This window comes from Phymastichus coffea, unplaced genomic scaffold (assembly GCF_024137745.1).
Source record: "Phymastichus coffea isolate CEN01 unplaced genomic scaffold, Cenicafe_Pcof_1.1 PCOF00041, whole genome shotgun sequence".
NCBI lineage: Eukaryota > Metazoa > Arthropoda > Insecta > Hymenoptera > Eulophidae > Phymastichus > Phymastichus coffea.
Genome location: NW_026706852.1, coordinates 1,108,991 through 1,135,266, shown reverse-complemented (window position 1 = coordinate 1,135,266; position 26,276 = coordinate 1,108,991). Strand labels below are relative to the sequence as shown.

Genomic DNA, 26,276 nt, shown 5'->3' with positions numbered 1-26,276 from the left:
TATTTACTAATTTTATTAAATACATGTAATTTCATTTTATTTCTAGAAAAATTTCAACTCTAAAAAACGTGAAAAAAAAAAATTTTTTTTTTAATTTTGAGTGGCGCATTTGATAGCTCTTGCAAAATACTACATTTTTTCTTCTGAGAGTTTTTTCTTTAGAGTTGAAAATAAAAAAAATACAGCCCATTTTTTGAAAATCTTTGTTTTTGTATAAAACACCATATAGCTCATAAAAAATAAAGGTAAAAAAATTTTCCGGATATGGATTTGTAGCTTTTTGAGAGCTCTATCGAATGGCTTATACAGTTTTTCCATCGTAGAATCCGTTATATAAATAAATCGGACTTGAAAAAATTAAAAAAAAACAATTTGTTTATACGTCACAAGTTGTACAAAAAACAAATAAAATCAATTATGTTTTACAACATTTGAAAGGTCTTGGCAAGACCTTTCAAATGAGACCCCGCAGGATTTTCTAGCTCTTATAGAAACTGAGCCATAAAACTCTAAAGTTTTGATGATTTCAGCAAGGGGATGGCAAATCTTTATGGACGGTAGTGTATATTTGGGTTAATTTAAATATTGTCACAAGACAGCGCGATGATAAATTAAATGATTTTCAGATGGGACAGACCTTGAAGAATAATAATATAGAAAAATTAAGAGCGTGCACCTCATACATTTCCTTATACACTATTTCAGCGTTCGACAAAAATCGTTTCGAATTAATGGATTTTTTTCGTTAAACTGCTCATATATCATATTTCATTTGATTGAAAATCAAAATAAAATAGAATACCTTTTACCAGAATCATTTTAAACGAATTTAATATAAATATTTAATTAATTTATAAATCCATTGTAAAGCATCATAAGTATGAGGATTATAAGATATTTGTGAAGTTCTTTATACGAGGTGTGTTCAAAAAGTAATATGACTTGTTAAATTTAGCGGTAAACGTACGATTAATTTTTGATTTTTTTGTTTTGCTCTGTTGCTACACATATCCTAAACATACTATATGTGCACAGTTCCAGCGATGTCTACTTTTTGTTTGTTTATGAAAGAAAAAAGGTTAGAAGTGTTTTGACTATTGGACGATTTTCTGCAGCTGAAAAAAATGGATCAAAGAATTTGCATTAAATTTTGTGTGAAAAACAAAATGATGTACTTCAAAATACTTGAAATGTTGATAGTGGCTACGGCAAGTATATTCTACGTAAAAAAATATTTATAAGTAATACACTCTTCCAATATGGCTGAGAAGATGCCAATTACGAACTACGTTCTCGAGCATCCAGCACGTCAACAACAGATGAAAATGGTGGAGCAGTGAAGGAAAACGCTTTGGACAAGGTCGAACGTCAATGCGGATTATTAACTTCAAGTTACACGCCGTTTACGATAAGCAATATGAAGAACACGATCGGAATTGTCGAAAAACAAATCATGGTTTTGCATCATGACAATTCACCTGCTTACTCATTGTTGTTTTTGAGAGAATTTTTGGCCAAAAACAACACTATAATCATACCACATGTTCACCGGATGTCGGCCCCCTACGACTTTTTCTTTTCCCATAACTGGAGGAACCTGTGAAAGATAGCAGATTCGCAACGATTGAGGTGATAAAAACTGCATTGCTGGAGAAGCTTAAGACTATACAAAAAGTCTTTTATATCAAAAGTGCTTCAAGGATTGAAAAAGAAGTTGGCATAAGTGTATTATATCTGAGGGGGACCACATACACAATCACACACACACATGAATATTAATAAATAAATAAGTATCTTTTCATAAAAATAAACAGATACCTTACTTTTTGAACACACCTAATATACAATTCATACAATGGTTAAAGTTGCATAGGTAAAAAATCAACGTAACATACTGTCTTAATTCCCTTATGATTTGTTTAAATGATAAATTTTATGTTAGTTCCGTTCGATACTTTTTATAATAATAGCCAATACACCATGAAAAATATGTGAACTGATGATGGTTATAGTGTTATAAAAATGTTATTAGAAAAATGAATAATTTTGAACAAACTAATAACGAAAAATCAAATGTATAGTTATGAATACAGTGTATGAATACAGTGTATCAAATACAGTAATAAATATGAATTCATTACTTAATACTTTACATTCATTACTTTAATACTTTTATTATTGTGATTGTTACGTCTCGCCAGATACACGGGAACTATCCTATTCAGATATTTAGAGATATTTATAATAAAAGTATATAGGTGGATATTTTAGCGGGTTCTAACTTTTTTAATGCATTTCTGTCGGTGTTATAAACAATTTTCATTGCCGCTAACGTTGAAGGATAAGTACACTGGACGGAGATGAGTTCTGTCTACCCATTTAAATTTATTTATAGGGAGCCCATCTAACAATTCAAGTAGTGGACAGAATTAATTTTCGACGAGCGTACCTTATTGAATTACTTTCTAAAATACGGCATTACAATAATAACGCGACTTACAGCAAAATACTTACCATAATCTTTGCAAATTTCTTATCCAGTAATTTTGCTTCTACTTCTTTTATCTTTCATTTGTATTATTATTATTAACATCGATTAGAAAATACATGGAATATTCGTGATTATTCTTTAGAAACAGAACAATATTCTAATGAAGTATGCCTTCTTTGATTTTTTAACATTTTTTCATTGTTTTCTAGCTTCTTAGATAGTGACTTTCCTAAGACATCTAAAAACAGTAAAAATTTTATAAAACAAACGCATTTTTCATATTATAAATAAGATAGGTGTATCAAATATGAGAAAACTATGTTCAAATAGCTGTAACTCATGACCACGCTAGAATTTATCGGGGTGATATAACTCATTTGAATGCTTATGGACAGAGCTTTGAAATGAGCTGTCGCTTGTTGATTTTAATGATGTGTAGCCTGAATTATAGCTTGTCGAATCTACCCTCTTTTTTTAAGCATGCAAAACAAGTGTATTCAATATGAATACTGCGGGAACAGATATTTTTCGTTACGTAAACTACGCGTTGCACATAATAATCAGATGTAGTGAAAATATTCAGAAAAAATATCATCCTTAAATATTTGTAGAAGTATTATTTTTAAGTTAATACATCGCCTAGTATTAGATTTTTTTTCTAAAATAGTACTTGGCACGGTATCAGGCTTATTTGTGAAGTACGAAGAAATGAAGAAGTAATTCTGAAAGGTCGAAACATGACGAATCTAGTGGTGTATTATGTACTGATGGTCGGATTGAGTAAAGTGGTTCAAATGACATTTATTAGTTGAAAGAACAACCGATTCAGTTGGAAAATTTGCTCGTTTAAGCATAAAATGTCTGCTACAAACCGGATTTTGCATTTGAGTATTGTTGAAAAATCCATGGACGTATCATTATTTGATCGTATGAATGTAATACCACAAGCTGGTACGGTAATAAAGTACAGAAGTTTGAAATTTGACTATAGTCTCATATAGGGTACACCTACCTTAGGTGAAATAAAAATAAATGTTAAGAATATTTCATTTAACATACATTTTTTGCAAGGACGGTGTATTTTGCATCATCCCTTGTCAACGAATTCTGAGAACTTGAACAAAAATTCAGTTTGACTGGTATTTCTTGTTGCAAAATTGCAGATTTCTCTATATCGAAAGGATCTTCTTAATTGCAATCGTCATTGTCATCACTGGCCTCTGAATGTTTACACCGTATTTGTTCAATATGTGACGTTTTGTAGGTACTACATAATCACTTGATACAGATTTCTTATTTCGTCTTTTCCTACTTATTTTTAACTTTTCTGTATCACATGGATCCGTTAAGTATTCAATTTCATTCACATTTTTCCTGTACCGTTGTAATGTAGTCATCTGAAACATTCCATCAAATATCCATGTATACATATAGGCAGTTTCACGTCAACACACGCGATCAAAATATTTTTTAATTTATTTTTATAATCTTCTACTGTATGACTTCTGAGTATATGTGTACAATTTCAGATCTTACAACTTCAAATTAAAATTTTGTCAGAGTTTTAAAAATGGCAATTTTTTCAAAGTATGGAACAATTTTAATTTTGATATAGAGATATATACAGGCCTAGAAAAAGGCCTTGGTTTACATATAATACCCTAGCTTAACGAAACAAGTACTTACCACTCATAGCCCAAAACCACCGAAATTCACACATACTACTTACTACGTGAAATACATATATACTCTATACATATACGAGGTCTGTCCGGAAAGTATCGGGCCTACGTATACTATATATCTTCGCACCATAGTGTTCGAGCGACCTCTACCGGACAGAAACGTCAACAGTAAAGCCTCACGAATCTATTGGTTAATTACTGACACCTGCCGGACGTATAGTCCATGCGCAGCGTGTCTTTGTTTACAGTGCCTTTTTCGCGTTCGTCGGATTTTGATATTGTCAAAAATGACTGAAAAACACGATCAACGAATTTGCATCAAATATTGCTTTCAACTCGGAAAAACGAGTTCGAAAACTATTGAAATGATGTAAAAGGCCTTCGGAAGCGAGTGTATGAGCAAAACACGAATAAAAGAGTGGTATAAACGGTTCAAGGATAGTCGCACTTCTGTCGATAGTCATTCTTGTTCCAGCCGACCTTCGACGACAAAAACCACAGATAATTTTGAGCGGGTGCGACTTGCAATCGAACAAGATCGTCGTATGACTGTGCGAGAACTAGAAGAAGACCTTGGGATACCAAAAACTTTCTCTCCTTTTCCTATCCTGGTAACTGAGGTCATTTTCAATGAAAATCATCCAACCCTTTAGTTTGTATTTGTTCTTCCAAATCAAATCTCTGTTTTCCTTATTTCCACATCTCGCTATATATACACTACCGCTTTTCCTTACCTGTAATATCTTCACCTCAACGCCTAATATTCTTTGATAAACATATTTAAACCAATACGCCATTCGCCGATTAGAGACAAGCCTCTAAAAACCATGTTATCTAGCCTATCCATCTCATCCTGCCATTTAACTAACCTTCTCATTACGCCTATCTCGAATTCCAAGAGACAACTTGAACCAGGCACCGATTTCGTTTCCCCATTTACCGATCTACCTTGTACTCCTATCGTCCCTATACTACTACCTATACTGCCTTCGTTTCTTAAATTATTTGTTTTGCGCGAGGAAACTGTATTACCGACTAACTTTTCGAACTCATCTAATCTAACACACATTTTTAACCTAAATTCTAGCCATTCGTTTTCCAGTCTCTCCATTTTTTATTTAAATCTATTTCCAATGCTTCAATCCTTACTTTATTTTTTCTTCCGTAACGTTTTCTTGCCTAATCTTTTTAAGTTCCGTCTCCATTCTTTCTTTTATACTTGCCCTTTCTTCAATAAGCGCCTTCCTCTCCTTATTCATAGCTTCTTCCAATTCTCCTATCTTTAACCTTAAACCTTCGTATCCTCGGCATTCTAATACTTTTTCTTTATTATCAAATTTCACTACCTTCGCAAAACTCTCTGTATTCGACACCTGTTTATTCCCGCCGGCATTTTCACGCTTTGACTCTCTAGAGTTTTAGTTCCCCCTTCCCCCTGGATTCCGCAATGCTACTAATGTTTTTTTTACACGCACTCATCTCCCTTTTCTCACCTCTATCGCTTCTTCTCTTAGTGCCTATAACTTTTCTATCTTCCTTTTCCTCAACTTTTCCATACATTTTCGCCAATTTATGCAATTTCCAGTTCCTACCTACCTAACCAACTGCCCTAACTTCTACGTACGCCCAACTTTTTTTTCACTACAGTTCACATCCACACCCTGTGCGACGGCACATGCGGTCACGTTTTACAATCAACGCACGCAGCTTTACAATAAAACACTAAAATTGTTACACCAAACACTGAAATATCCAATTACAGAAACAAATACCACGGAGCTTCCTCACATGCGACCATTCACACTCGCGTCACCTAATCAAGTCCCATGTATACAATCACTTAAATTATGATGTATGTAATCACCTAAATTATGATTTGAAAATTTGAAATTTTTCATTAGTTAAAAAACTGGCTATTTTTAAAATTACCAAAAATTCCATTTTGTGTTTCAAGATTTGAAATTCTACAGACATGCTTAGGAATCACAGTAGAATATTATTCCGGAAAAAAATTTTTTCGGGCGAGTTGATATAAAACAGCCTATGTATATACTTCTTATAAAAATGAAACTTTGAACGTATTTGAAAGTATGGAAGCGGAAGTTGAATGTGGAAATAATCCACCAATTGAAGTTATGGCTCAAACTTAGTAATTTTAAACCCTTATAAAATTAGGATACTATTTAAAATGATTATGCTTTAGGACTGATTTCGCTTGCTCTTGAGATGCACAATCAATTGCAATATTAATTAGTGTGTAAATAAAGATTATGATAAGGCTGAGTGAATTATTCAAGAGCTCTTTTATAACACACCAGAAGGATGGTTGAATTTTTGATAAATTGCATTCGATTGAGCGATTATTTTAATAATAATAAATATAAAATCGGAATTTTTTAGAAATGATAACGCTTCTACACTGAATTCATATTATAATTGGATATAAAGTTATATTTTATGCATCCTTAAGACACATTTGATTATTTAAGGGTTGAAAAACACTGTGGAACTTAGAGTGGGCGCTTATAATTGCGGGATTCGGCTCGAAGTTCCACTCGAGTACTTTGAAATAGGCTTCATTTACGTTAAAATATTTATTAATTCAGTTTCAAAAAGATTTCTTACTACCTGTCAATAGTTAATGCAATTGCATTATTATTAGCTAATAGTTAATAATAGCCTGGATTCTTTATAAATTATGGAATGATTAGCTGTCACGTTAAATTCGTTTGGTTCAAAGCCAAAGATTTTTAATGTCAGTTACACATTTTTAAATATTATATCATGAATCAATTCATTAACTACTGGTGAAAAAATGATTAATTCTTATATTTCTTTAACAAATTAGTTCACTAAAAAAATGTTACTGGACCACTTTAAATAAAAGTTGAAAATGAGTAGCACCGGAAGTGTAGCAACTATTAAAGTTAGCAAATACATAACTATATAAACTGTAACGGGGTGGATACCGTTTAATTATTGTTATTCGCGCGGATTCATTAGAGGGCGAATGTAATCATCTATGCTCAATGCGTAATCCGGAGAGCATGGGGAAACAGGTGTCAGTCAACCGATAGATCTACTAATCTACGAGAATGTGAGTGGAAGCAATATGGAATAAGCGAGTCGAAAGCACTTGTTAACAACACGAACAGAATCTTTTATTGCCCATCAAAAATTACACTGAATCGGCCCGCGTGTTTATGTTGACATCGGCGCTCGCTCATCGAGGACACACAGTGTCGGGACGCTCGCTGCTCTTTGTTAACAGAGCTGTTGCATGCACGCTTCGAATACGAGAAATTAATCGTCACTCATGCAATTGTATCGCGACCGCAAAATTAAGCTGGCCAGCGAAGGAAACGATAGAGAGTCACACTACGAGAGAACTGTTTTACTTTTGTCAATGCCGCGGATCGCGAATTCACACGCACATGGCTTTGCCCTCGATGGCGAAACCTCACGCACACTCAGCTGGTCTCGTGAAAGGCGATGTTTCTCCTTTCAGCAGCTGTATAACGCCTTGGCAATTGCGATCGCCCCTCTAGGTCACTGGCGCGGACTATCTCCTTCTTATTTCCGATATCGGTGGCTCACGAATCGGTGATAGTCTAATAAACGGACGACCACGTTGATGGAAGGATCCTCACTCACTTGCAAGCGTGATGGTGGTTAGAGCTTCACTCGTTCAATTTTAAGCGCGCGCATTCCGTCTTCTCGCGTGCCGCATTCCTTCGTTACGTTCCTAATCTACCCAGTAGGTGCTGCCTCCGCGAGCAGCAATTAGGTTACATTATTAGCGCTAATTCGACGTTTACCGTCACAAAACATCAATAATAATTAATTCTTACGGCACAATTTCACTATCTTTTTTAGAGGTTTTTGAATAAAATGCTCATCAACATCATCATCTTCAATGACCAACTTTTTAATCTATGCCATTGCGTAGTTACCAGGAAGATAACACAGGTCTGCAAGATTTTGTTATAGAAAAGCCATAGGTCATTTTCGAAGTAATTTTTGGCGTAGAAAACGAATCCGGAGTCCAAATTGCTCCATCACATCAGGATTTTGAGATATCCTAACCTAAAATAGCGAAAATAGTGGTTTTTTGCTATTTTTGAGGCTATGTAGCACCGCGGCATTCTCATTAATCAGAAAAAAACTAACGACACCTTAAAGTATAAGTCTGACACTTTCAAATACCGTTGAGTTTGCTCAAATAGCTCATTTCTGCATCAAAATATTCCATCTTGAATTTTTCAAGTTTCATGAATTTAGTTGTTTACTTCGTTGGTAAACTCACATAGTTCTGGAGAAAAAGTGTTTGACTAATCGCCTTTCTTTTAAAAATTAAACAACTTAACCTCAGATAGGCTAACATGACTTAACCCTCAAGTATTTTATCCAAATACATCTTATGAACCCTCATAAACCACCCTAGCACATGAAACAGACTAGCCCACCTACCCTGGATACACCAACTACTTTTCTTTAAGCAAACCGAATTCTCCATCACTGATGGACTACCCTATTTGAAGCTTTATAGACTTCATTATCACATACCCTTAAAACCCTTGTAACTGCTATACTTATACTTCTATACTCAAATAGGTGAACCCACCTACCCTAGGTAAAACAAGTTGGTAAATTTTTTTTTTTCGAAAAAAAACCTAATTTTGTTATTTAGCAAATCCGATATTTTTGCAGTTTATCTAGTTAAAGATTTATACTTAAGATGTGATTCTAGTTTTAAATCTTGAATCGACTTTTTTTTTTATTCAAAAGTTTTTAAAAGCCAAAATGACTCAAAGTTCAACATCCTAAAATACCTTTGAGTATCCTAAATTAGTGAAATTAGTGATATATTGTTATTCAGTTTATGTGTCTGTGTATTTCTGTAAACTTTTGTATTTTCATTACTAAATCTTCGTTTCCAAATTCTTTCGTAACCGTATTTTCATGGGATTATTAAACAAAATTCGTATTCATTTTTCTCCAGAACTATGTGAGTTTACCAACGAAGTAAACAACTAAATTCATGAAACTTGAAAAATTCAAGATGGAATATTTTGATGCAGAAATGAGCTATTTGAGCAAACTCAACGGTATTTGAAAGTGTCAGACTTATACTTTAAGGTGTCGTTGGTTTTTTTCTGATTAATGAGAATGCCGCGGTGCTACATAGCCTCAAAAATAGCAAAAAACCACTATTTTCGCATTTTTAGGTTAGGATATCTCAAAATCCTGACGTGATGGAGCAATTTGGACTCCGGATTCGTTTTCTACGCCAAAAATTACTTCGGAAATGACCTATGGCTTTTCTATAACAATCAAAATTCTGATTTTGCAGACCTGTGTAATCGAAGGATGCTTTATCGTGAGAAATTCAACGAACAAGTATAATGAATTTCTCATCCTTATTATTGATGACTATAGCGTATTTGCGAGTCATCATTGACCTCTCTAATTTTCAGAATTATAAATGAATAATAATAATATTAAATTGGATTATTTATTTTATTGTTCTAAGAGTAACTTTGATTAAGTGAAAACTTAAAAGAATATTATGTGAATGATTAGTAAATTCTTTTATACATGTCAATGTTAAGAGGGCCAAACGGTGTTAAAATTATAAAATTGGAAGCCTTCTTCATTAGCGTGTACAAAGCGTACCAATAAAGATATTGAAATGAACCTTTTTTCATCTCAAAGTACTTAATAACGGCTTCAATTTTCTGTATCACAAGACAAAATTTTAATTAGGGGCTTCAAAAAGACACTTAACCGTAACGACTTATATATTAAAAAAACCTTAGTTTAACACGCTTTTCTAAGTGTTGGAGTCAACAAAAATCATTTTCGGAGGGCTCATTCGACATCCAATTTTTCCTGTTTAATCCTCGGCTGGTCCCCTTAAGTACTAACATAACTTGATGAAGGATGGCAAAAGACAAGTACAATTTTATTCGTATTAAACAAATAAGTCAATGAATTTTTACTGCGAAGGACGAACTATTTACTGGAGTTTCCAGACTAAAGAACCGTTATTTAACAGCACAAGAGTATGAAGAGTAAACCCCTTTTGTCAACTACAATCTTGTGCTACAACTAGTTATTTAAACGTGTGATGTTCAAATAGAAAGAATTCGGGCACCGAAGGACTGAATATTTTCTCATCGTAACCACGTGGTCGTTTGTGTTACGCATGCATATATATATCAAACTATGCGTTAAAAAAATTCAAACAAAATTTATTTACCTGTTAATAAAATTCCGATAGCTAGTTGTGATAAGTTTAGATCATTAACTAGTATCACAGCAGAGAATGAAGTAAAAACAAGGACAATCCCTTCAGTAAACTTCAAGCTCATACTAGGACAACTGCAGTAGTTACCGATCACCCCGTAGTATTCAATCACTTGTACTTTAACTTTATTTATATGATATTATGCAAATTAACGAACAAAACTAGTATGACAATAATCAAGAAATCTTATTATAAAAACAGTTTTCGGTCACTTTACAAACGCGAATAAATGGATTTTATATCATTTTTTTCAGTCGTATAACCTTTCTAAATCGTACTACATTAGTATATTTGAACAAATATTTATGTTATTCTTTTTCTTTTACTCTTTTAAAACTTAATACAGCTTAAATGGTCAGTAATTTGTGCATTGATCGCGTAGGTGGTCGGAAACTAGTGTAATAACCTTACTACAGTTATGTTGATCTGATTGTCCGTTGTCAATTTCATTGACAGTAAACAACAATGTATCTTCTTTGACTTTTACTTCCACTGCGTCGACGAATTAATAATGTTGGAACTTCTTGTATAAATTTATCTAAAATGCGATATCTAACTGCTACCAAGTGGAACCTTGGACTATTACAATGTACGTTAAAATCTACTTGTGCATTACAATGTACTTGAGAAATGACAGTCTTATCGACTTCGTTTCCTTTTTTCCATGTTTATTGATCATACTTCGCATGAATTGACTGTTGATAGCTGATAGGAAGTACTCTAACTTGAGACCATAACTGAGTTTCAATGACATTAATTTTGTCAATGCTAAAAAATTTCGAGGCCCGTATGAATCTAGTCCAATGATATTAAGTATTTTCATTGAAGGTGCATTATTAATCATCACTTGTACGAGTTCTTCAAGACCTACGTTGTTTGAGATATCAAGCTCGGTTAAGCAATTTGTTAGTGATATACCCATATATGAGTAATATTTTGGCGATTTTCATCCGTATATTTGTAGTGAAATATTTTTATTTCATTTTCGGCTGAAAATATCAGTGGCAACAATTCATTTATTGTGTTTTCATTATCCATACAATACGACTTTTCTCGCTCATTTGATGCATCGTACAAGTTTATCAAGTCTACAAATGACAACATTCTTGATAAAATCTATCGTTCGGTTTACTTCAATCTCATGTTGCGAACAAACTAGTTATTTAAACGTATGAACTAATGGATGAGTTATGAATCCTTCAGTACATAGAATTTTCAATATTTTAGCATGTATTTCGATGTAAGATCACTCTTCCAGATGATTGCTTTGTCTGTAATGTGATACATTACAAGGCTTTGCCTGAGAGTGTTGCATTATTTACAACACCTCAGGAAAGCCATCTCCGTCCCTTGTCGCCCTGTAACCAGCCGGATAATTATAACCCTGCTGCCGATTACTGATAACACCCGGAGACACACACACACAAAACCGGGCACACACTTGCATCACACAACCGAAGGAGAGCGCTCCAGGAGGCTCTTCGGAGACCAGCAACAGAGCACGAGGTTGATACGCGGGAGCGAAGGCGGCAATCTTGAAGAGCGGTACAGACTAAATGAGAGGGAGCGAGACAGACTAAGCGAGAGCGAGCGAGAGAGACCATGTGAAGCGAGCGAACTAAAATAAATATTATACAGATTCTAATGCAAATGTGATGATGAGAGCGCTACGAAAATAAGACCGACTTACAATTATTTTATCACTACAAATAATTTAGCGATGCAACTTAGACATGAAACATATTAAAATACATAATTAGAAAAATTTGTATACGGCCGCTACGTTTCCTTACATGTAATAATAAGCGAGAAACAAACTGACAAATGAAATTGACAAATTGATTGATGAAATTCGAACCTCTAACGAAACTCGCTGGTGACGTCACGACCAATAAGCGAATTAGAATAAAATTTGATTTCCGTCCGCATCGAAAAATAAATAAGAGTAGGGGTAGATAAAATAGATTATAAAGTAGGGGTAGATCTTTCTCATCAATCAATGCTAGCCGACTTAGTGGGGGGGGGGGGGGTGAGAGAAGGTAAATAGCGACAAAAGTAGAAGATAAAAATGAGGACGCTGTACTTTTCTAATTTACATATTGACCAATGACGAAATATTCGGAGGGCGCTACCGATATCCGAATTAGCATATCGGCTAAATAGGATTTCATCTCGGAAAGAAGAAAGAAAAAATGATGTTTGACCGCGAAAAGCCGTTTCTTGTTCATTATGCTACTGGATAGTCGAGAGGACAGTTGCGAAGCCGATCCCCTAGGAATTTTCGTGTGTGTGTGTGACCTTCATCTTGGAAATCAACCGCAGTTTATTCCAAGTAAATAGTGAAAGTGCCGCTTGCCATCGCGTTTAGATAGGAAATAGGCGTAACGTATCGCAAATAATTTACGGGGACGAGTGGATCCGTCGCTGTCGCGATTAAGCTCACAGACCGAAACGCGCTGACCTTCCGCCATTGTCTAACGTTCATGTACAGACGATCGTTTAAATAAAGGAACAAGTGATTTGATACAGTTTCTGAGTTATTTTTCCTTGCTGACCAGTTTTACCCTGCATGTTAATTTATTTTCAGCCGCGGACAGGATTTTATGTCAAGACTGATTTAATTTTCCGCACAGTACATACGCGTATTTGATTCGACGAACCACGACCCGAGACACAGAGTTAGAGCTGAGCTGCCTGACACCCACTCAACACGAACCAGGAATTTGAGGGAAAACTACAACAGTGAGACGAGATTAAAGAGGTGTTCGTGAGATTGAATAACATCGGAGTTCTGACATTTTCTCAATGCATTGATTTGCAAGCCGAAAAATTTTCCGTTTACTTTCAGTATCACCTACCCAGAGCCTAATCTTGTGCTTCATTATACCTTGATATACCAAGTGTAAAACACCTAAAGGTACATTAGATACTAGACCAACTTTAGGTAACTCATTCAAAATAGTTTCTCAGCGTTGATAATTATCAGAATAAAACATAATTTTGAATTTAGATTTTAGGTTTTTAAGAAATCGTTACAATATCTAATCAATTCTTCGATGCTGTTTGTGGGAAAACAAACTGATACTATATGCGTACTTCGATCGTGCACTTGCTACAACTGTAGTAACCAGAATGTCCTTTTGTACATAAAATAAAAGACTTAGCAGGAGCATCTAAAATAAGTCGATCTAATCAAACATTGTATACGTATCGTATACGTTGTATATTGTATGTATTTTCAAAATACATTAGGATCCTCTGGCTTCGTAGTCCCACAGTAAATACCAACTGTATATACAGTTTCTACTTCAACGTCTTTCATTGATATAATCCACAAACCTTTTTCGGATGAGTTATCAATAAGTGGAGCCTCATCTATCTTCACTGAAAGTTTAATAGTGTGATGATGCGTCATCACGCAAAAAGCCCGATCTCTAGGGCTGACGCAAAATCCTCTTCCGATAAAAGGACGTGGACGCCAGATCAGCTGATCCCGTTGGCTCACATAAGAGCATACGATTAGCCCCGAGACCTCAGAAAAAAACACCTCTCAGAACCCGCCCAAACCGATACGCACAATCCTTACACTCCTGGACACACACTATCACACACAGCAGCCCGGACCGACACTCCCCCAGGAAGCCAAACGACGAAAAAGGTTGCAGCTGAGATCAACTGATCCTATTGGCTAAAACAAGTAGAGCACCGCATATACATATTAACACCACTGGCCGTCCAATTAACACACCCGAAGAACTGTCGGAAATACCCTCACGCGCTCCGGGGAGTAACAAGAACAGCGATGTTAACGCGTAAGCCGAGCGGCGGCGATATTGCGACGCGCTTGAGCTAGATCGAGAGAGGGGCAACCGAGCGTACGAGTGCGAGTGAGACAACTGATAGGAGAGTGAGCTAGACCGAGAGAGGTTCAACCGAGCGTATGAGTGCGAGTGAGATGACCGATACTCCTATAGCGATCGGGCATGAACAGAGGGATAGCGTAGAGCGTGCGTGTAAGCGAAACAGACGATACCTATTCTCATGTACGGGCGATCGGTAGGGCTAAAGAGAGTGTGCGCGTAAAGGATAGGTAATAACGACGCGAAACTGACCAATGGGCGCAACTAGACCGACCAATAACAAGTAGGATAGGAGTAGATTGACGAATAAGGTAAAACCGACGCTCTCTAACCGACAAATAAGGGAATTAGGCTCCAAAACCCGATCAGTAATAAAATTGCGCGGGCTAAAATACTAATATAGACGACGTTGATAATCGGTTTAGCAACAATTTAGACCAATGAGATAAAAACCTGCGACTTCAAGGGGAGGTAATCGAGGAAAAGCGATGCAATGCAGCGAAACGCCGAGGCAGTAGCAGCGGAGCAGATTGACGGGACGGTCCGCAATTGAGCAGTGTAGTGCAATGATCAAACAAAGGACAAAGGAAAGTAGCATTAAATAGCAAATCCGCAGCAAGCAATCAGCAGCAGTAGCAAATCCGCAGTGACCGGACAAAAAGGGTAGAATAGGCGGTCAATAAAGAATGAGTACCCCTTTTCTTCCTTTTTCTTATTTCGCGGTCGTCCTCGAACCCGACCTCCGTCAAACGATCAGTGCCGCCTGACCTTCGCGCGATCGCCAATCTATCCACGTAACAACGGGAGTGCCGCCTGAATTTCGCGCGATCGTCATTCTACCCGCGCATTAATGGGAGTGCCGCCGGACCATTCCGTGGCCATCTTTTTGTTATAATCTGCCTAAAATTCCCTTCGCTTCCTCATCGATTTTCGACACATGCCACGCTCACCGCGAAGGCAGATCGTAATCGCGTCGCGGTGCGCCACTCGTGAAATTCAGTAGAATACAGACATTAGATAGACACCGTTGCTAACCGGAGAATCGATCTCGGGCTGACCAGGGGAACAGACCGTATATGATTAATAAAGGATAATTCCCGTTAATAAAGTGTTATCTCTAACTTAACCTTATCAAGACTCCGCATTCCACTGTAGCTAACGCGGTCGGATTACGTCAAACAGGCTAGCACGTCGACTCCGAGACGCCATTACGTGTGCGCGAGAGATTGAGCCCCCCTTACCACTCTTCACCGCTCCCGGATTGCTGATATGGCGCCTTGAGACGCCGCTTCAAAGACCCGCTTCTGAATACAGTCCCTGCCCCGACATTTTTTTGATCAGCCGCCGCCCGCTCTTCTTCTTGCACGTACGAGGGTCGTTTGAAAAGTCTGTGCAAAAGTAAAAACTGCTTGATTTTTTTTAATAAATCTTTTTTATTTTTCAACATAGTCTCCTTTTAGGCTTATACACTTCATTCAACGCTGCTCTAGTTTGTTAATCCCTTCCAAATAATAGGATTTGTCCAAGTCTGTAAAATAGGCATTCGTTTCTGCAATCACCTCCTCGTTTGAATAAAATCTTTTCCCCGCCAGCCATTTTTTCATATTACGGAACAAATAGTAGTCTGATGGAGCCAAGTCTGGAGAATAGAGGGGATATGAAACGAGTTGGAACCCTATCTCCATCAGTTTTGCGGCCACAACTGCTGAGGCGTGAGCTGGCGCATTGTCGTGATGGAAGAGGACTTTTTTGTGGGCTAATCGTGGATGTTTCTCTAGCAACTCAGTTTTCAAACGATCCAATAACGATGAATAATATTCGCTTGTAATGGTTTTACCCTTTTCCAGATAGTCGATGAAGATTATTCCTTGCGAATCCCAAAAGACAGTCGCCATATCCTTCCCGGCCGAAGGAATTGTCTTCGCCTTTTTCGGAGCAGATTTCCCCTAGGTAACCCATTGTTTAGACTATTCTTTGGTCTCGGGAGTGTAGTGATGTATCCATGTTTCATCTACACTAGTGAAACGACGCTTAAAGTTTTGTGGATTTTGCTGGAACAGCTGCAAACCATTCTTGCAACACTTCACACGATCTCGTTTTTGGTCAATCGTGAGCAATCGCGGCACCCATCTAGCGAATAGCTTTTTCATGTCCAAATGTTGGTGCAAAATATTATGTACCCGTTCACTCGAGATGTCTACAGTACTGGCAATCTCACGCACCTTCACTCTTCTGTCAGCCATTACCATATCATGGATTTTATCATTGATTTCTGAAGTGGTAACCTCAACAGGACGTCCAGAATGTTCAGCATCTTCTGTGCTCATATGACCACTCCAAAATTTTTGAAACCATTTATAAACCATTCTAATCGAAGGTGCACAATCACCATAATGTTTATCAAGCTTCTGTTTAATCTTCTGAGGCGTTTTGTCTTTGAAAAAGTAGTGTTTGATCAATACACAAAATTCTTTTTTGTCCATTTTTTTACAACCACTCGATTTCTTTGATTGAAACGAATGTAAAACGCAAAGTAATTGGCCAATCTGGCTGAAACTTGGTGTGTGCTCTTCCAAGATATGCCACTAACTGAAAATAACCTTGATACGCACTAGTATCGCCATCTCTCTGACTTTGCACGGACTTTTCAAACGACTCTCGTATATAACGTTTTCGTGCCTCTTTTTGTCACAGTTATAGATGGCCAATAACACCATTGCGAGAAGGAGAGAATCAACAACCCAACATTCAGCGACCAGAACCAACCGTTCTGCAGTGCTACCCGCCCTCCTAACGCGAGAACAGTAGCTGGCGCCCAATTACAAAAATTAAAGCTGCAACGATTGGCTGACTGCGCCACTGGTGGCAGTTGGCGCTGGAGGAATAAATTATTTTTCCATCTCCATCTCCCTCGTCACAATAGCGTTGAAAACGTGTTTTTGAGAAATACGATCATGAATCATTTTTGTGATGACATTAGCTACACCTAGTTGACAATATTAACCACTGCCCATTTCAATAACATCAATACTTTTTGGTGTTTTTAAAAGTGGGAACTTTGTACCAGTATACGAGTTATTTAATATAGCAAGTAATGGTTTAAGATATCCATGTTTAATTTTGTAATGCTTTGCCCAGCAGATGATTTCTCGATGAAATTTTTTATCATTATCAGCTACAGAATCACGCATCATTACATGAAAATCTATCATGTCATCCATATCTAAATCCGGGATACTTTCAGCATTGCTATTGCTATATCGATTTATATCAGAAGAAAAGCAAGAGTCTGTATCTGAGTTATTTGCATCGACACAGTATTCGTTATCTGCATCTTCATATCCAGACTGGAATTCATATGTGCTTGTTGAGCAGTTGGCATTTACATATACAGACACTTGATTGAAATCTAGTTTACAAGATCTTCAGTTCTGTTCACTTGCGACCCAGCAGATTCTAAATACAACATATCCTGTCCAATTGTTTTATCAGTAGATGAGGTATTGGTAGGAATTGTCACCTCGCTACTTTGACATGTTTTCGTCACAGAAGATTCGGAAACAACAAGGTCCTGTTGAATCGTTTTGTTATAATATGAGAAATTGGCAGCAATACTTGTCTCAGAGTTTCAAAGAGAATGTTCAGTATTTAAAGATTTAATAATCTGCAAATCGTGTTTAGTGTTTTTTCGATAACCTTCTAATATGTCGATCACTAAGAGGTGGCACGCAGGGTAATACAAATTAGGTTACAATAGCATGTCTTACTTTTAACTAGATTGCTGTGAAAGCTTTAGCCAGATCTATCAAGTGAGTTCTAAAATCGAAGAAAAAGGACTACTCCTTCAGTTACATCAATTTCCTGCTATTACTTTATGTCCTGTGTGACCAATCTGTGCCATTATTTAATTGAATAAAGCTAATTTAGTTTTAGATAGATAACACAGGCCTGCAAGGTTTTGTTCTTTTGCAACTGAGGGTCATTTCCGAAGTAATTTTTGACGTAGAATTCGAATCCGTCATCAAAATTTCTCCATCACGTCAGGTTTTTGAGTAATCGTCCCCTAAAGGTCGAAAAAACACGTTTTTTGGCCATATTCAAGGCTTGATTACATCGTGAGTTTATATTCTTTTCAAAAACGGTTGACGGCATCTTAAAGAAGCACTCTTACCCTTCAAAACCCATTTTTCAAATTTAAGATATCATTTTTTTTCATCAAGATATCATTAATGGAAATTTGCCATTTTTGAGGTTTCACCATGAGCTTAAAAATTCGGCCAATTGTTCTGGAAGAATACGATATATTTCTTAGTATTTTTTGGATAATGATTCTAGAATTCTAGATTCTAGAATAATGATTCTATATCTTAAATTTGAAAAATGGGTTTTGAAGGGTAAGAATGCTTCTTTAAGATGCCGTCAACCGTTTTTGAAAAGAATATAAACTCACGATGTAATCAAGCCTTGAATATGGCCAAAAAACGTGTTTTTTCGACCTTTAGGGGACGATTACTCAAAAACCTGACGTGATGAAGCAATTCTGACGACGGATTCTAATTCTACGCCAAAAATTACTTCGGAAATGACCGTAAGTTGTAAAAGAACAGTGACGACTCTCTATTTTACAGGCCTGTGTAACTAATAATCCATGATTAGCCATCTCATTGATTTAAATAGGTATAATTCTGGTGTTGACAGTTTTGGACCAGCACCAGTAACAGAGAACAAAGCTGTAACAAGAACAACCTCTTCAGTATTTCAATCTCGTACTACGTTTGCTTTTTCGGACATTGTATCCAAATGATACTCATGTTGAGAAAGCTTATTTTGCAGGATGTTAATTATTAAATTGAATCTATTGGCAGAATGGAGGAATCATAATTAAACTTGCATGGCCATGTTATAAAAAGTAAAAGTGTATGAATGGGTTTATGAAGAAAAAAAATATCTACGTACATGAAACATTCTTTCAGTGGAAAATATAGATCATTGACTATAGCAATAACAGATAATCAAGTGATAACAAAGACTACTTCTTCAGTCACATCAATTGCCTGCTATTACTTTTTGTCGTGTGCTATCAATCTGTGCCATTATTTCATTGAATAAAGCTAATTTAGAGTTTGAGAATATTAATTGAAAATTGATAAACTAATATTGTAGAATACTGAACGGATGGAAATCAGCTAGGGAAGGTGATAGATATTATGTTGAAAATGTATTATCGATGATCTTTTCCGTCATTAATTTCTTCGACAATAAGGTGATAGGTATCGTTTTTGCATTGTACTTATGAATGTCGTTGTATTATTAATTTACGAACTTTTTGAGAAATGAAGACAACAACTCGACATCTAAATGCTGTTAACTGGAACCTTCTACCATAAACCAAAATATTCTTCAGAAATATCAATCTCATTATTTTCGTTTATCCATGTTTGTTAGTGATATACACGTTTTCCATAAAATGGCTATCAAGTGTCGCCAATGAATTCTCTAATTCAAGATCATAAATAATATTCAATAATGTAAATTTGTGTAATCTTGAAAAGTTTAAGCGACCAGATGAATCGAGACCAATAATGTTTAGCTTCTTCAAAGATGGTGTATTATTAATATTTGCTTGCAAGTATACTTTAAGCCCAATAATATTAGAGATATCAAATTCAGTTAAGCAATTGGTACGTTTTATCTGTATATGATGTGTTATATTGTCGCTAGGTTCCATGTATTTCATAGAAAATCTTACTATCTTGTTTTTTTCGAAAAAAATCAGTGGAATCAAATCACTTATTACGTGTCCGTCGTCCATGTAATATGAATCTTGCAAATAAAGAGCATTCAGGTGATTACCACAATTATTTTCATTTTCTTCGTGAGATATGAACTGTAACAGATATTTCACAAGAATAGACTTGTAGTTAATAAGAGATAAGGTTTGCAGACTTTTAGCACAACTTTTCTCTAAAAATCGAAGCCTCGACCTGTCATTTTGTAAGAATAAAATGTTTCAAATATACATGTTGAAAGCATTTTGGAAATTATCTCGAACCTCGAAAATATGCCAATCAATGTCAATCCAGAAAAAATCATTCGAAATTATTAATATTTCATCAGTTGCATCAATACCCGATAGGTCAATACTATCAACACGAATTTTTCCTTGTTCATCTTTTGATTTTGCGAACATAATTTGGTTTTTCAAAATTGCTGTTACAATATGTGGCCCTACGTCTGATAACAGACTAATCGAGATACTTGAGAATTTTAATGTTTTGGAATGCTTCAACATTAATTGCACACCTTCTCTAGACTTGTATGCCAAGCATGAAGAGTTAAATTGTAACGAAATATGTAATTGTTTCAATATAATTTTGTTCGAATTATTGGATGCTTCAGAAAAGTTAATGAAATCAAATGACACATATTTCCATAAAATATGTAATACATCAAAATTCTCATGATTTCTTCGTACAATATAGAAGTCTCAACTGCTTCTTCTTATTTATCATGTTTATCATTAATGCATAATTCGTCCTTATTTGTATTAGCATAAGTCTGACGAGGTTCCAAGCGAACTCGGGCATAACAGTTATCGAATTTTTAGGCTATAAAACCTCCACTGCAACTTGTTCATCAAAGCTTTAACCTGTAAATGACATAACGTCTTAATTTTTTGGTAGCAAATACGAGCTGTGCATCCTTTTATAGTGCTGTATCGAAACAGCGATACTGTTATGTCATTAATTGAATGATCTAATAACATTTTAATTAAATCACATTTCTTCATGCGTTTATCTATGTTGTAGATAAAAAAGGTACCGAGCAATTTCTTTTTCAATAAAAAGTACTGTGCAATAAATTGAAATTGGTTCTCTGAAGGCATTAGTAGTATTAACATTTCGTTAAAGTGTCCTGTTTCTACAATGATCATTATATTTATCTCTGAAGTATGTTTCGTATTCATTCAATACCAATTCGACGTTTAGACAATGAGAACGTTCCGCCCGTTTCGCATTTGGCAAATTGTTCTTATAAAGTCTCAGTGACTGGTATAAACTGTCTAACCTATCCATACTATGGAATATTCTCTATACATGGAATATAGCAAACAAATGTATTATGACGCTTAAATATTCGAATGTTAGAATAAAATACCAATGAATTTAATTATATCAATATTAAGGATTGCCCCTAAATAGAATATATCTAGGTATCACCGACGCCAAGATGTCTTCGATTCAAGCAATTTTCTATAAGTACGCTAACATCAATTACCCTCTACCCTACTCATAATTAATGAACCCACAGAAATATTTACAACTATAAAAAAGATGAGCGGCAATTATCTTACATATAATTTTGCGGTATAATGTACAACGACAAATTCCAATAAATGTTGAATGAACGAGCAACTATCGCACTTTCAGTCTCGTGATGTGATAAGTTTCTTGATACACATAAACCATGTGTACTTTGATATATTCTGGCAACGAATATAGACGCTTATAGAACACGACTTACGGGCGCTCAGTTTAGTAGCGGACTAACTGATGGTTTAATTTTCTTCGGCAGCGGTCACGCGGCGCTAGCGTAGCTGACTAACAAAGCTATAGTGCGATATAGGGTAACTGTACTGGGTCGTACGAAACTATACGAGGTCTGTCTAAAGTATCGGGCCTACATATATATCTTCGCGCCATAGTGTTCGAGCGACCTCTACCGGACAGAAACGTCAACAGTAAAGCCTCACGAATCTATTGGTTACTTACTGACACCTGCCGGACGTATAGTACATGCGCAGCGTGTCTTTGTTTACAGTGCCTTTTTCGCGTTCGTCGGATTTTGATATTGTCAAAAATGACTGAAAAACACGATCAACGAATTTGCATCAAATATTGCTTTCAACTCGGAAAAACGAGTTCGAAAACTATTGAAATGATGTAAAAGGCCATCGGAAGCGAGTGTATGAGCAAAACACGAATAAAAGAGTTGAATAAACGGTTCAAGGATGGTCGCACTTCTGTCGATAGTAATTCTCGTTCCTGCCGACCTTCGACGACAAAAACCGCAGATAATATTGAGCGAGTGCGACTTGCAATCGAACAAGATCGTCGTATGACTGTGCGAGAACTAGAAGAAGACCTTGGGATATCAAAAACTATCATTTCAGAAATTTTAACAGAAAATTTATGAACGAAACGCGTGTGTGCGAAATTTATCCCAAAATTGCTCACAGCATGATGCAGTAAGAAGAAAACGGCCACACTTTTGGGGAAGTGGTGACTGGCTTCCCCATCACGATAACGCGCCAGCGCATTCATCAAATTTTGTGCAGCAGTTTTGAGCAAACACAATATAGCATTGCTTTGACAACCTCCATACAGTCCCAACATAGCCTCTTGTGACTTTTCGCTGTTTTCAAAACTAAAAAACCACTCAAAGGACACCGATTCGATGACAAAACAATGGTTGAAAACAATGCGACGAGTGTACTTAAGGCTATCTCTAAAAGCGAGTTCCAGGACTATTTTGAAAAGTGGAAACATCAATGTAACCGTATTATTCAATTAAGTGGGGATTACTTTGAAGGAGGCCACGCACAAGATGATAAAGAATAACGCTAGCACGAAAATATAAAGGTAGGTCCGATACTTTCCGGACAGATCTCGTATACCTCGGTTCACGCTAACTAACAGGCCTGCCGAACACAGATTAACTTTGGCTAAACAAGGTCGATTTTCACAATTCAAAAACGAAAATGATCATCTTTTCAGAACCGATAGATTTAAAGTAAAAAAAATATTGTTAATTGTAAAATTAAATTTTTAAATAATTATTTTAATATTAAATATTAACATAATTTTTGGCAAATGGTTAAATGACCTTTCAGACGAGTAGCTAACAGAAGATCGGCTGCTGAGTGTACACCGCGCCACAAGAAGCCCGGCGCTCCAGTCACCGCCCTCAGTTAATCCTCTTACTTCCTTCTAAAAAGGTCAAACTACAAGAATATCAATAAACAATCGTGTAACTAACAAATTATTTTCAAATGTTTGGTAAAAATCTATCTTGGCATTGAAAAACATTTTTTCTCGTATTTGACTGGTAAAAATATGACTACTTTGATGCAACTTGTTCAAATAATATATTAAATATGCTTATTTTATGGAAATAAAATTGAATTGTCCATAATTTTATAGTACGTGAATTACGAACGAAAAAATTAAAGAAGACATGATTTTTTTTCGTTCATAGAATCCGAATTTCATATCAAATTGTGGCTATGATTTTTTATTTTCTTTTTCGAACGGCAAAAAACATTGAGACTTTTCTCTGTTTTTTACGGATCAATAAAGATACAATGCATTTTTTTGAACATTATAACGGGATGAGAAACCGCGGGCTGCGACAGTAAAACAGGGCGCGCGCACGTACAAGCCAACGGGCATGCGCAATTTAGACGCAATAGAGGGAACAGAAAAATAGAAAGAGATAAAAAATAGAGTGAGAAATGCAGTTGTAAAAAAGAAGGTAAGGATAAAAAGGATCAAGAAAAAGCTGGTAAAGAGAAGAATGTAGGATGAAAAGGGCTAGGATGTTGGCAGAGTTAACTAAGGTAAGAAAAGGGGAAGGAGGCTGAGGCAAATACCTAGAAGCAAAGAGGTAATAAAGAGAGAAAATAAGAAAAGCGAAAGAAGCTGAGGAAAAAAGAGTGGCTGAAGAAAAAAGAAAAGATAAGACAAGAAGAAAATTCTGGGATAAAGTGAATTGCAATAGGAAGAAAAGAATCGGATTAGATGAAACTATAAGAAAAGAAGAATGGTTAAAGCACTTCAAGGGACAACTGGGAGAGAAAGAAAAGGAAAAAAGCAAAGGGGAAGAAACCGAAGATAGCGAAGGAGAGGAAGGTGAAGAAATCAAAGTAAAAGAAGTAGAAGAGGTAATAAGAAGAATGAAAAAGAAAAAGGCGACAGGGGAAATGGTATAGCAAATGAAGCGTGGATGGAAGGCACGGAAGGCTTGTTAAAAGATATGACAAAATGCTTAAATGGAATATGGAACGGAGAAGGATACCCGGAAGAATGAAGGAAGGGAATAATAGTACCAATATATAAGAAAGTGAGGAAAGAAGAAGTAAAAAACTACAGAGGAATAACGTTGATGGACACGGGATATAAAATATAGGCGGAAATACTGAGCAAAAAGCTGGAAAGAGAACTAGAAGCAAAAGAGACACTAAGCGATACGCAGATGGAATTCAGGAAGAAAAGAGGAACAATGGACGCAATATATATATATTAAAAACAATAATAGGGAAGGAAATAAGGGAAAAAGGAAGAAAACTATACGTATTCTTTGCCGACATGAAGGTCGCTTTTGACGAGATAAAGGGAAGAAAATATGGGAAATTATGAAAGAGAAAAGGATAAATGGAAAAATCAGGAAAAGAATAGAAGAAATATATAAGAAAATAGGGAGCAAGGTAAAAGTTGGAAGAGAAATAATTGAGGAATTTGAGACTTACAAAGGCGTAAGGCAAGGGTGCGCTTTGAGCACCACGCTATTTAATCTTGCCTTCGCCGACCTGGAAGTCAAGACTGAACAGGTGCTAGAAGAAGGGGTAGTGATAGGAAGGAAGAAAATATGGACATTAGGATATGCAGATGATATAGTGATGATGGCAAAGAGTGAAAGAGGAATGAAAGCGATACTGAAAAAATTAAAAAGATACTTGGAAGAAAGGGGATTAGAGCTAAATGTAGGAAAATCAAAGATGATGAAATGCAAAAGTGGAGGAGGAAGGGGGGAAGGAAGAAGAATTCGAATGAGTAGGTGAGAAGATAGAGAAGGTTAAGGAGTACAATTACTTGGGACATGTGATAAGCAGAAATAACGGAAATAAAAAGCAGATAAAGAAGGTAGAAGGGAAAATAAATATGGGACTCGGAAAACTATGGGGGCTAGGAAAAAAGCTATTTAGAGAAAATTGGGAGCTAAGGATGAACCTGTTCGACGTATTGGTGAAAAGTGTGATTATGTATGGAGCCGAAATTTGGGGATGGAGGAGATATGAAGAAATAGAGAGATTACAACTGAAATACATAAAGTGGGTATTAGGATTAGATAGAAACATGCCTAGTTACTTAATACGTTGGAAAACAGGAAGACAGGAAATGGAAGAAACAGCATTAGAAAAAGTTATGACGTATAAAAAAATAAGAGAAAAAAGAGATGGCTCAATAAAAAACAAGCATAGAGAAATCTAAAGAAAAGGGAAAGAAATGAAAAAGATAAAAAGGGGGAAGAAGGAGGAGAGAGAGCAAAGGCTAGAAAAAAGTAAAATATACAGATAGAGGGAAGAGGGAGAGTAAATGAGAGAAGAGTTTTGGGAAGAAATAAGAGAAGAGCTAAAGAAAAAAGAAGAAAAAGAACTAGAAGAAAAGCTAGAAAAGTCAAAATACATAAAGGAGTGGAAAGAACTGAAAGAAGGAATGAGAAAGTATAGATTAAAGGAAATTTAAGGAAAGGGAAGAATAGAAGACCTACAAATAAGGGAAAGGTTTAGGTTAGGTAATGAAAGGAGAGGAAGCAGACACTGGGAAAAAGAAGAAAATAAGAGATGCAGAAGGTGTATGAAAGAGGCAAAAAATTGGAAGCACATAGTAGAAAAATTTGAAAAAAGTAAAAAGGAAGGGGAATAATGGGAAAAAATAATAATAGGAAGCAAAGAAAAGATAGCGTGGATGATGGAGCTAAAATGGAAAAGAAGAAGAAACGAAGAGGAGAAAGAAAAAGAAAAACAAGAAGACGAAATTGCAAGACCGTAAGGAAAATAAGTGAGGCTGAGGAAATGTAAGGCAGAGGGAGAAAAGGAAATGACAAAAAGGTATCAAAGCCCTAATAAAGAGAAAGACAGGTGAGATGAT

General features: G+C 36.0%; 1 protein-coding gene and 1 long non-coding RNA gene across 3 annotated transcripts in view; both read right to left on the bottom strand.

Moving 5' to 3' along the window:
- The window catches only part of LOC131664159 (uncharacterized), an 83,396-nt gene extending 80,863 nt beyond the window's left edge, over nt 1–2,533 (bottom strand). Inside the window, exon 1 of the long non-coding RNA XR_009301920.1 lies at nt 2,515–2,533. This is a non-coding gene — a long non-coding RNA (uncharacterized LOC131664159). The remainder of the gene's footprint in view (nt 1–2,514) is intronic.
- The window catches only part of LOC131664157 (hepatocyte nuclear factor 4-alpha), a 900,667-nt gene that overhangs the window by 517,120 nt on the left and 357,271 nt on the right, over nt 1–26,276 (bottom strand). The window lies entirely within an intron of this gene.